Consider the following 10,433-nt stretch of genomic DNA (forward strand, 5'->3'; position numbering starts at 1 on the left):
TAAGAGAGAAGGGAGGGACGAACTGCACGAGAGAGATTGAGGCACAGAGACAGCAGATGAATGAGATGAGAGAGAGAAAGCAGAGAGAGAGCCACGAGAGAGAGAGAGAGAAAGGGAGAGAGAGAGACAGAGAGAGAGACAGAGAGAGAGAGAGACATACAGAGAGAGAGAGAGAGAGACATACAGAGAGAGACAGAGAGAGAGAGAGAAAGGGAGAGAGAGAGACAGAGAGAGAGAGACAAAGACAGAGAAAGAGAGACAGAGAAAGAGAGAGAGAGACAGAGAGACAGAGACAGAGAGAGAGAGAGAGAGAGAGAGAGAGACAGAGAAAGAGAGAGAGAGAGAGAGAGAGAGAGACAGAAGAGCAGTGTGTAAATGCGGTGTGAGAAAAGAAAGAGATATTTAAAATTTAGTAAGAGCCATTCTAACTATTTTAATATCAACAATGGTTTAATTTCTACAACCTGTGGAGAGAGAAAGACAGAGAGAGAGAGAGAGAGAGAGAGAGAGAGAGAGAGAGAGAGTGTGTGTGTGTGTGTGTGTGTGTGTGTGTGTGTGTGTGTGTGTGTGTGTGTGTGTGTGTGTTCTGCTGTCTGTCACCTAATTAGAGTGACAAGGCCGTGAAAGAGGCGAGTATGAGTCGATGAGGAGGAGCGCAGAAGAACACGATAAACACAGAGAGACAGCGAGAGAACACGACCTGCTAGAGACTGGTCATTACACACACACACACACACACACACACACACACACACACACACACACACACACACACACACACACACACACAGATAGACAGCTCTGTACTCCCTCTTAATGAAGCTGCAGTAACAGCAGCACACTCTCTAAACAGCCTCCTCTTCTGTGCTTGTACTCTTATCATACTAATCTTCTGTCATCTACAACAGCGTGCTCCTCACGTCACTGAGCTCCTCACGTCACTGAGCTCCTCACGTCACTGAGCTCCTCACGTCACTGAGCTCCTCACGTCACTGAGCTCCTCAAGTCACTGAGCTCCTCACGTCACTGAGCTCCTCACGTCACTGAGCTCCTCACGTCACTGAGCTCCTCACGTCACTGAGCTCCTCAAGTCACTGAGCTCCTCACGTCACTGAGCTCCTCAAGTCACTGAGCTCCTCACGTCACCGAGCTCCTCACGTCACCGAGCTCCTCAAGTCACCGAGCTCCTCACGTCACCGAGCTCCTCACGTCACCGAGCTCCTCACGTCACTGAGCTCTTCACGTCACTGAGCTCCTCACGTCACTGAGCTCCTCACGTCACTGAGCTCCTCAAGTCACTGAGCTCCTCACGTCACTGAGCTCCTCACGTCACTGAGCTCCTCACGTCACTGAGCTCCTCAAGTCACTGAGCTCCTCAAGTCACTGAGCTCCTCACGTCACTGAGCTCCTCAAGTCACTGAGATCCCCAAGTCACTGAGCTCCTCAAGTCACTGAGCTCCTCACGTCACTGAGCTCCTCACGTCACTGAGCTCCTCACGTCACCGAGCTTCTCAAGTCACCGAGATCCCCAAGTCACCGAGCTCCTCACGTCACCGAGCTCCTCACGTCACTGAGCTCCTCAAGTCACTGAGATCCCCAAGTCACTGAGCTCCTCAAGTCACTGAGCTCCTCAAGTCACTGAGCTCCTCACATCACTGAGCTCCTCACGTCACCGAGCTCCTCAAGTCACTGAGCTCCTCACGTCACCGAGCTCCTCACGTCACCGAGCTCCTCACGTCACCGATCTCCTCACACCACCGAGCTCCTCAAGTCACTGTTCTCCTCACGTCACTGCTCTCCTCACGCCACTGATCTCCTCACGTCACTGAGCTCCTCAAGTCACTGTTCTCCTCACGTCACTGCTCTCCTCACGTCACTGATCTCCTCACGTCACTGCTCTCCTCACGTCACTGCTCTCCTCACGTCACTGCTCTCCTCATGTCACTGATCTCCTCACGTCACTGATCTCCTCACGTCACTGAGCTCCTCATGTCACTGAGCTCCTACATTCTCAATGCTGGTAGCAATTTTATTACTTTAATTTGCTACAGTTGAAATAAAAAGTTTACACACCCCTAGGCAAAACCCAAACACACACACACACACACACACACACACACACACACACACACACACACACACACACACACACACACCATGCATCTGTAGATTTCTTGTAATAAGTCTCTTCAGATGTTTCTTTAATTTCTATAAAAGTTAAATTTCAAATTAAATTTTACATTTTTAAAATAAAAGTAAATGACAAATTTCCTGCAGCTTTTATTTAGCAGTGAGTTCAAACTTTACTTTGTTGGAATTTGGAGGTTTTTAGGAGGTTTGTGTCTCTTCTGTCTGTGTGTTCCTCAGATTTATACACACATACATGTGCTGGTGGTATCTGCAGTAGCTTGATGTTTGATTGGATGATTAGATGTTCTTACTGTATCTAAGGGCTGAATGACACGGGATCTGAAGCTCACAGCTGCTCCTCATTAACTCCTAATTATATCAACTGACCAATCAGAAGCTTCCAAATCATTACATAATTTCTGGAATCTTCTACTGTTTAAAGAGACAGACGACAGGATGTGTGTGAAGTTTTGTGTGAGAAGCTAAAATAATTCTGTCTCTTTATTTTAGGTTGTCCACACACACACATACACACACACACACACACACACACACACACACACACACACACACACACACACACTATAAACTCTACATGTCTTCAGAGATAGAGAGAATGAGTAAAATAATGAGTACAAACCTGAGTCTGTTCCTCCTGAAGACCCTGATGGTATTACTGATAGAAACAAAGCTCTCTTCTTCTGTCCCTTTTATTGCTGCTGGAATGAAATTCTAACTGTTAGGTTTCATCATAATCAGAGTCTGTTTAAAGAATAAACCACACCATGGAGAAGCGTGAGAGAGGAGTGCGATGCTGAAGCTGGGTGTCCCACAAGGCTGTGTGCTGTGACTCCATGATGGTGAATGCAGATGACAACATTACACTTCATCAGTAAACAATGTTGTGTCTGTGAAGAGAAGACAAACGTCTCCCAATGACACTTCACAGTTTTGGGAGGACTTGCAAATAGAAATCTATTTCCTAACTATGACAACAGCTCACTTCCTGATCCTCATGGACAGTCAGTTTGTTGTGTTTGTGTGTGTGTCTGTGTGCATGTGTCCGTGTGTGTGTGTGTGTGTGTGTGTGTGTCCGTGTGTGTGTGCGTGTCCGTTTGATTCTGCACTCGTCCTTCACACTGATGTCCGAACGCTGGAGAAATGAGACCTGACAGACTTAAGACACAGCGTCTCAAAATAAGTGTGTGTGTGTGTGTGTGTGTGTGTGTGTGGGGGGGGGGGGGTGGTCACCCAATAAACGAGCATTAATGACTGTGCTCCCATGATCCTTTTCTTTCTTTCAATTTGCCCCCATTATCTTCCTGACTGTCAGAGACGTGACATAATTATAAACCTCTGAGATGTTTTTGTTTGGTTTGACCGCATCCATGGCAACCAGGGACACCGATTAATGACCACAAAGAGAAAATATTTATTAATAACTCACTTTTATTTAGTAGTGAACCTTTCAGAAAGCTCACAGTTCTGTATGAGGTAATAAAAAACATCACTGCAAACACACACACACACACACACACACACACACACACACACACACACACACACACACACACACACACACACACACAGAGTATATATTCTACATGTGTTCAGAGACATGGTTATCCTATGGTTATTTTATCCAATGTTGAGCTGCTTTAAAATAGAACAATAATAATAATAATAATAATAATAATAATAATGGTGATAATAATAATAATAATAATAATAATAATAATAATAATAATAATGGTGATAATAATAATAATAATAATAATAATAATAATAATAATAATAATAATAATGGTGATAATAATAATAATAATAATAATAATAATAATAATAATAATAATAATAATAATGGTGATTTGCCCGGTTAAGTTGCTTTGAGCTAATTATTTAACATACTTTATTTAATTCCACGCTTTTAATCAAGTTCAGTTTTATTTTAAAGAAAACACAGTTGAAGGAACATCATGGATTGTTCTTCTAGTGGAATCCACTTAGGTTCCATTTAGAACCCCAACCAAAAACATTACTCTATTTTTCCCCATTACATTTCGACCTGTTCCAGCTGTTTAGCGTGGCTTTAAGAGCAGGAATATGCAAATCCAATAATTAGGCATGAGTTTGGCGTGCGAGTGTGGAAATGTTTCCAAGTATTTACTAGAAATGATTGGATTTAAAGTGTGAACATCTGGATCTGCAGACCTTCATCTGACCTAAAAGTCCTTCAGAAGAGATGAGGTTCAGGTGTGTGGATGCTTTTAATCCAGCTGTTAACAGAAAAGCACAAAAAAATTAAGAATAATAAACGAGTGAGTGTTTGGATTTAACTTGGACGTTTATTTGCTTTAAATTAATTCAGTACCAAAAAAAAAGAATAAAGAAAGACAAACAGTGCGAAGGCCTGAAGATAGACGGCTGATGATGAAGCCGACACTGAGGAGAGGAAGATAATGAGGATGAAGAGGAGGTGATTATTATCAGTCAGCTGCAACACCTTTCTGAGGTTTGTGTCTGAGATTGTTTTCATGGAGTTCACAATCACACACAGCATTAATCACTACTGCAGTTCACCACAGATCATTAAGATGCTGCTGTGTTCATTAGTGATCACGACTGTGCACTAACTCCCTCTGAAGGCCGACATAGGGCTCAGGATTAAAGGCATTCTGATGTTGTAGAAAAAACTCTGATATAAAATAATTCATCATTAAACTCGCTCATGATGAAGTTTAACTGTTATTTATTTTATAGGATTAAAGGAGAAGCAGAATTAGTGTTAAATAAAGAAAAGTTAAATAGAAAGAAGAAAGAAAACAAACTGAATCCAACTATAATAAGAAATAAGGGAGTTGTTTAACAAGTAATACTGCGGCAGCGCTTTATTACACACTACACCTCACACACTACACCTTACACACTACACTACACACACTACACCTCACACACTACACACTACACCTCACACACTACACCTTACACCTCACACACTACACCTCACACACTACACCTCACACACTACACCTTACACACTACACACTACACCTCACATACTACACCTTACACACTACACCACACACTCTACACACTACACCTTACACACTACACTACACACACTACACCTCACACACTACACCTTACACACTACACTACACACACTACACACTACACCTCACACACTACACACACTACACACTACACCTCACACACTACACACTACACCTCACACACTACACCTTACATACTACACTACACACTCTACACACTACACCTCACACACTGCACCACACACACCTAACACTACACTACACACACACCTCACACACTACACTACACACACTACACCTCACACACACTGCACTACACCTCACACACTACACACTACACATACCACACACTACACACTGCACTACACATCACACACTACACACAGAATATAGTGTATAGTACGCAGTTTTCGGCTGTATTAGTGTTTAGTGTCAGTGTTAAAGTCTGACACTAAACTGTGTAATGATTCAGTGTAAATGTGAGATTAGTGTTGAGGTGAAATGAAGCCTGAGGCAGTTGTTCACTGGTCTGGACACTGCAGCATGTGCTGAGAGTCATAATACACAATAAGGAGAATAAAAGAGCACTTCACCTTGTTCCCTGCAACATTCACTTTCTAATGGAAGAAAAGCATTCATCCCTCCATCCCACGCTGCAATGCTTCACCTTCTCCCTTTGAATCTCTGTCATGCTCCTGCTGTGAAAAGGAGAGACACGTAAAAATTAAAAAATAAAAGTATTCAACATGATGGAAAAAGCCACATTAGCCACTGAAAGAGAAAATCTGCTCTTCTGTCTGCCACAAAAACCCAAAGTACTAAGTAGTTTCTACACGTGGCAGATTCCTTAACCAGAGCTACTTACATTTATCTCATTTATAATGGAAGGTTAAGGGCCTTACTCAAGGGCCAAGCAGTGTGTATGCTTATACTGACTCTGACTCTGACTCACTTAAAGCTTTCTCAGTACCCATCCAGTCTGAGTGTCGTCTCACTGACTCCACACCCTCACAGCAGAGTCAGTGACTAATGAAAGTGGAAATTAAGTAAAATATCATTGTTTGTTTCAGTAGAAATTAAAAAGCTTCATCTGGGGTAAAAAAAACCTTGTAAATAAACAGCCATGTTCCCCTGTACCACTGGTCCCCAACCTTTTTGTCACCGCGGACCGGTCAATGTTTGATCATTTTACCGCGGCCCGCTGGGGGTGGGGGTGGGAGTGGGAGTGGGGGGTGGTGGCTATACAATTAAATCAAAATTGATAATTTTGATTTAATTGTATTTAAACTTGCCTTTTAACTCACTACAACACCAAACCAATGAGACCCCTGAGCTTGTTTCTTTACAACGAGACGGTTCCATCTGGGGTAACAGGAGACAATGACACCCGAAGTGTGTCGCTTATGTCCACTTTATTCCGTTGTTTTGTTTCGGTTGCCGTCACTGCAGAAATCCCCGCTTCACACAGACAGCATGTCGGACATGACGATAGGGATGTAAGTGCTGTGGTGACAATCTCAGGGTATTCCGCCATGACTTTAATCCAGAACACCGGCAGAGTTTCTAACTTTCTAACGACGTCTGTTTCGTGCTCGTTTTTGCTAATTTGTGGGTTAAATTTGAGCAAACACAATATACACGTACACCAAGCACTGTTAAACATGACAAAGTACCGGTGAACAGAGAGAAGAGCGATACACACCTTCTCTCTCCACCAAAGCTACAACACCACTGCCGCTCGCAGCCGCTCGGCTCCAGACGTCACCTAAACCCGGCCCGATATCACGATATTTTGCGCATGCGCGGTATCGGTGCGGCTTTAGGTGACGTCTCTCAGCTCCCGGTTAACCTCTCGTCCATGGAAAGTCGCACAAACCCGAGAGAAATACACCACAGTAAATAAAATGGGAATAATTTAATGTTCCTTGGGCGGCCCGGTACCATTTGGTCCACGGACCGGTACCAGTCCGCGGCCCGGAGGTTGGGGACCACTGCCCTATACAACACACACACACACACACACACACACACACACACACACACACACACACACACACACACACACACACACACAATCACTTACTGACATGTTACACTACATCATTTATAATTTACATTTTTGTAGATTTTATACTCTGAGTTTTGAGATCATTAACTTCAAATGTCGGCAAGAAACTGACCTGCATCTGAATATTACACACATCCTGAGAGTAATCTGTCTATCTCTCTCTCTCTCTCTCTCTCTCTCTCTCTCTATATATATATATATATATATATATATATATATATATATATATATAAATATATATATATTTTCTTTCTTCCATATCCCTTATTCTCTCACCTGCTGAATGCTGAATCCATTTTCTCACTGAGTCACAGAATCTCCTTTATCTCTCTCTGCTTTTCATCCCTCTATCCATCTATCTCTCTCTCTCTCTCTTCTCAAATCAGATTACTAATGCCATATGCTGCTGCCATTAAGGTCACACACTCACACACATGCAGCCTCAGGGTTTCTCTACCACTAGAAGTGACACACACACACACACACACACACACACTACACACACACACACACACACACACACACACACACACACACACACACACACACACACACACACACACACATCCTTTCCATCTGCTCGAGCATGTTCAATCAATCAGAAGATCATTACTGTGAGTGTGTGTGTGTGTGTGTATGTGTGTGTGTGTGTGTGTGTGTGTCACTGCTGATAGCTTTATGATTGAATAGAAGATTCTTTTAAAATTTTCTTATGTAGGTTCAAAATTTTAATTGTCTGTTCACATGGTTTCAGCTCTTACAGTATCAGATATTTATAATATAGCAAGTGTGTTTGTGTGTGTGTGTGTGTGTGTCTGTGTGTGTGGGTGTGTGTCTGTGTTTGTCTTGAGCACTCGATGACCTCATCACGAACATCACTGATAAAGAGCAAGTGGAAAATTCCAACTAAGTAGCTTTCAGAAAGGAAGAGAAATAAAAGCCGCTTTATGCTGAATCACATCAGTGAGTTTCTGGGAATCAAATAAGTGATTCAATTAGCTGTTTTATTAGTAAATGAGTCTGTGATGTGATGGGATGGGATGTGATGGGATGGGATGTGATGGGATGGGTCTGGATTTCTCACTGCTCTTTAAGAAACTTTCCCAGTGACAGATGCTGCACTTTTACACTCATTCCTGAAAATAAAGAAATAAAAACATGTCTGTGTATCTTCACCTTAATTCAAGTTTTATTAAGAAAAAGAATAGACAGACTCACAGACAATAAGAAGTCTGTCTGTCTGACTGTCTGTCTGTCTGTCTGACTGTCTGTCTGTCTGTCTGTCTGACTGTCTGTCTGTCTGTCTGTCTCTCTCTTTCTCAGTATGAAAATTACTGATGAAGCAGAACTTAAGTAGCTTTATAAAGAAAGGGAAATAATCCCCCCCCCACACACACACACGCACCCTCCCACTCACACATGCAAAAACCACCCAACCACCCCCACACACACCCACTCACTCACGCACTCACACACACACACACACTCAAAAACCACCCAAACACACACCCACCCAGACACACACACACACACACACACACACACACACACCACACACACACGTCTTGGACACAAATGAAGATTGACAGTGTACAAATTGCTTTAGGACGAGACAGAGATGTGTTTTCTTTCCTACTTTTTACAGCCGTATTTAAATTACACACACAACAGACAGCTTGTTTGGACTAAATTGACACCAGATGGTAAAAACTGCACATCACTTATCGCCTGGACAAATTTTATTTAACACAAAAAAGAGATAGAATGAAAATCTTACTCATAGCTTTGTTTATTTACATAAATTTAACTCATTATCAGAATCAGCTTTATTTCCAGACATGTTTTCACATGCGAGGATTTTGTTTTAGTGCCAGAAGCTCCACAGTCTAACAGAATGACATATACAGTGTAATTGTATGTACACATTTACATGAAACATACATATACAAATATACACAATTGTATGCACAAATTTGCAAGTGTGAGAAATGTGTTTATTACACGTTACAGTGTGCTGGAGAACACACCACTACATCACCAGCCTCGCGCTCAGCCAGGGCGTAAAGTGTGTGTTAAAGTGTGTGTTAAAGTGTGTGTTAAAGTGTGTGTTAAAGTGTAAGTTAAAGTGTGTGTTAAAGTGTGCTAAAGTGTGTGTTAAAGTGTGTGTTAAAGTGTGTGTTAAAGTGTGTGTTAAAGTGTAAGTTAAAGTGTGTGTTAAAGTGTGTGTTAAAGTGTGTTAAAGTGTGTGTTAAAGTGTAAGTTAAAGTGTAAGTTAAAGTGTGTGTTAGTGTGTGTTAAAGTGTGTGTTAAAGTGTGTGTTAAAGTGTGTTAAAGTGTGTGTTAAAGTGTGTGTTAAAGTGTGTGTTAAAGTGTTAGTTAAAGCGTGTGTTAAAGTATGTGTTAAAGTGTGTGTTAAAGTGTTAGTTAAAGCGTGTGTTAAAGTATGTGTTAAAGTGTGTGTTAAAGTGTAAGTTAAAGTGTGTGTTAGTGTGTGTTAAAGTGTAAGTTAAAGTGTGTGTTAAAGTGTGTGTTAAAGTGTAAGTTAAAGTGTGTGTTAAAGTGTGTGTTAAAGTGTGTGTTAAAGTGTAAGTTAAAGTGTGTGTTAAAGTGTGTGTTAAAGTGTAAGTTAAAGTGTGTGTTAAAGTGTGTGTTAAAGTGTGTGTTAAAGTGTTAGTTAAAGCGTGTGTTAAAGTATGTGTTAAAGTGTGTGTTAAAGTGTAAGTTAAAGTGTGTGTTAGTGTGTGTTAAAGTGTAAGTTAAAGTGTGTGTTAAAGTGTGTGTTAAAGTGTAAGTTAAAGTGTGTGTTAAAGTGTGTGTTAAAGTGTGTGTTAAAGTGTAAGTTAAAGTGTGTGTTAAAGTGTGTGTTAAAGTGTGTGTTAAAGTGTAAGTTAAAGTGTGTGTTAGTGTGTGTTAAAGTGTGTGTTAAAGTGTGTGTTAAAGTGTAAGTTAAAGTGTGTGTTAAAGTGTGTGTTAAAGTGTGTGTTAAAGTGTAAGTTAAAGTGTGTGTTAAAGTGTGTGTTAAAGTGTAAGTTAAAGCGTGTGTTAAAGTATGTGTTAAAGTGTAAGTTAAAGTGTGTGTTAGTGTGTGTTAAAGTGTGTGTTAAAGTGTGTGTTAAAGTGTGTTAAAGTGTGTGTTAAAGTGTGTGTTAAAGTGTGTGTTAAAGTGTAAGTTAAAGTGTGTG

The 10,433-nt window shown here is 41.3% G+C and overlaps 1 long non-coding RNA gene across 1 annotated transcript; it reads right to left on the reverse strand.

Moving 5' to 3' along the window:
- Positions 1-4,058: 4,058 nt before the first annotated feature.
- LOC113640706 lies at positions 4,059-6,949 on the reverse strand. Its single transcript, XR_003440127.2, has 3 exons — positions 6,886-6,949; positions 5,777-5,881; positions 4,059-4,406 (listed from the first exon to the last, which is right to left on the reverse strand). It is a non-coding gene; the product is annotated as an uncharacterized LOC113640706 (long non-coding RNA).
- Positions 6,950-10,433: the final 3,484 nt, after the last annotated feature.

Source organism: Tachysurus fulvidraco, chromosome 17, assembly GCF_022655615.1.
Source record: "Tachysurus fulvidraco isolate hzauxx_2018 chromosome 17, HZAU_PFXX_2.0, whole genome shotgun sequence".
Classification (NCBI taxonomy): domain Eukaryota; kingdom Metazoa; phylum Chordata; class Actinopteri; order Siluriformes; family Bagridae; genus Tachysurus; species Tachysurus fulvidraco.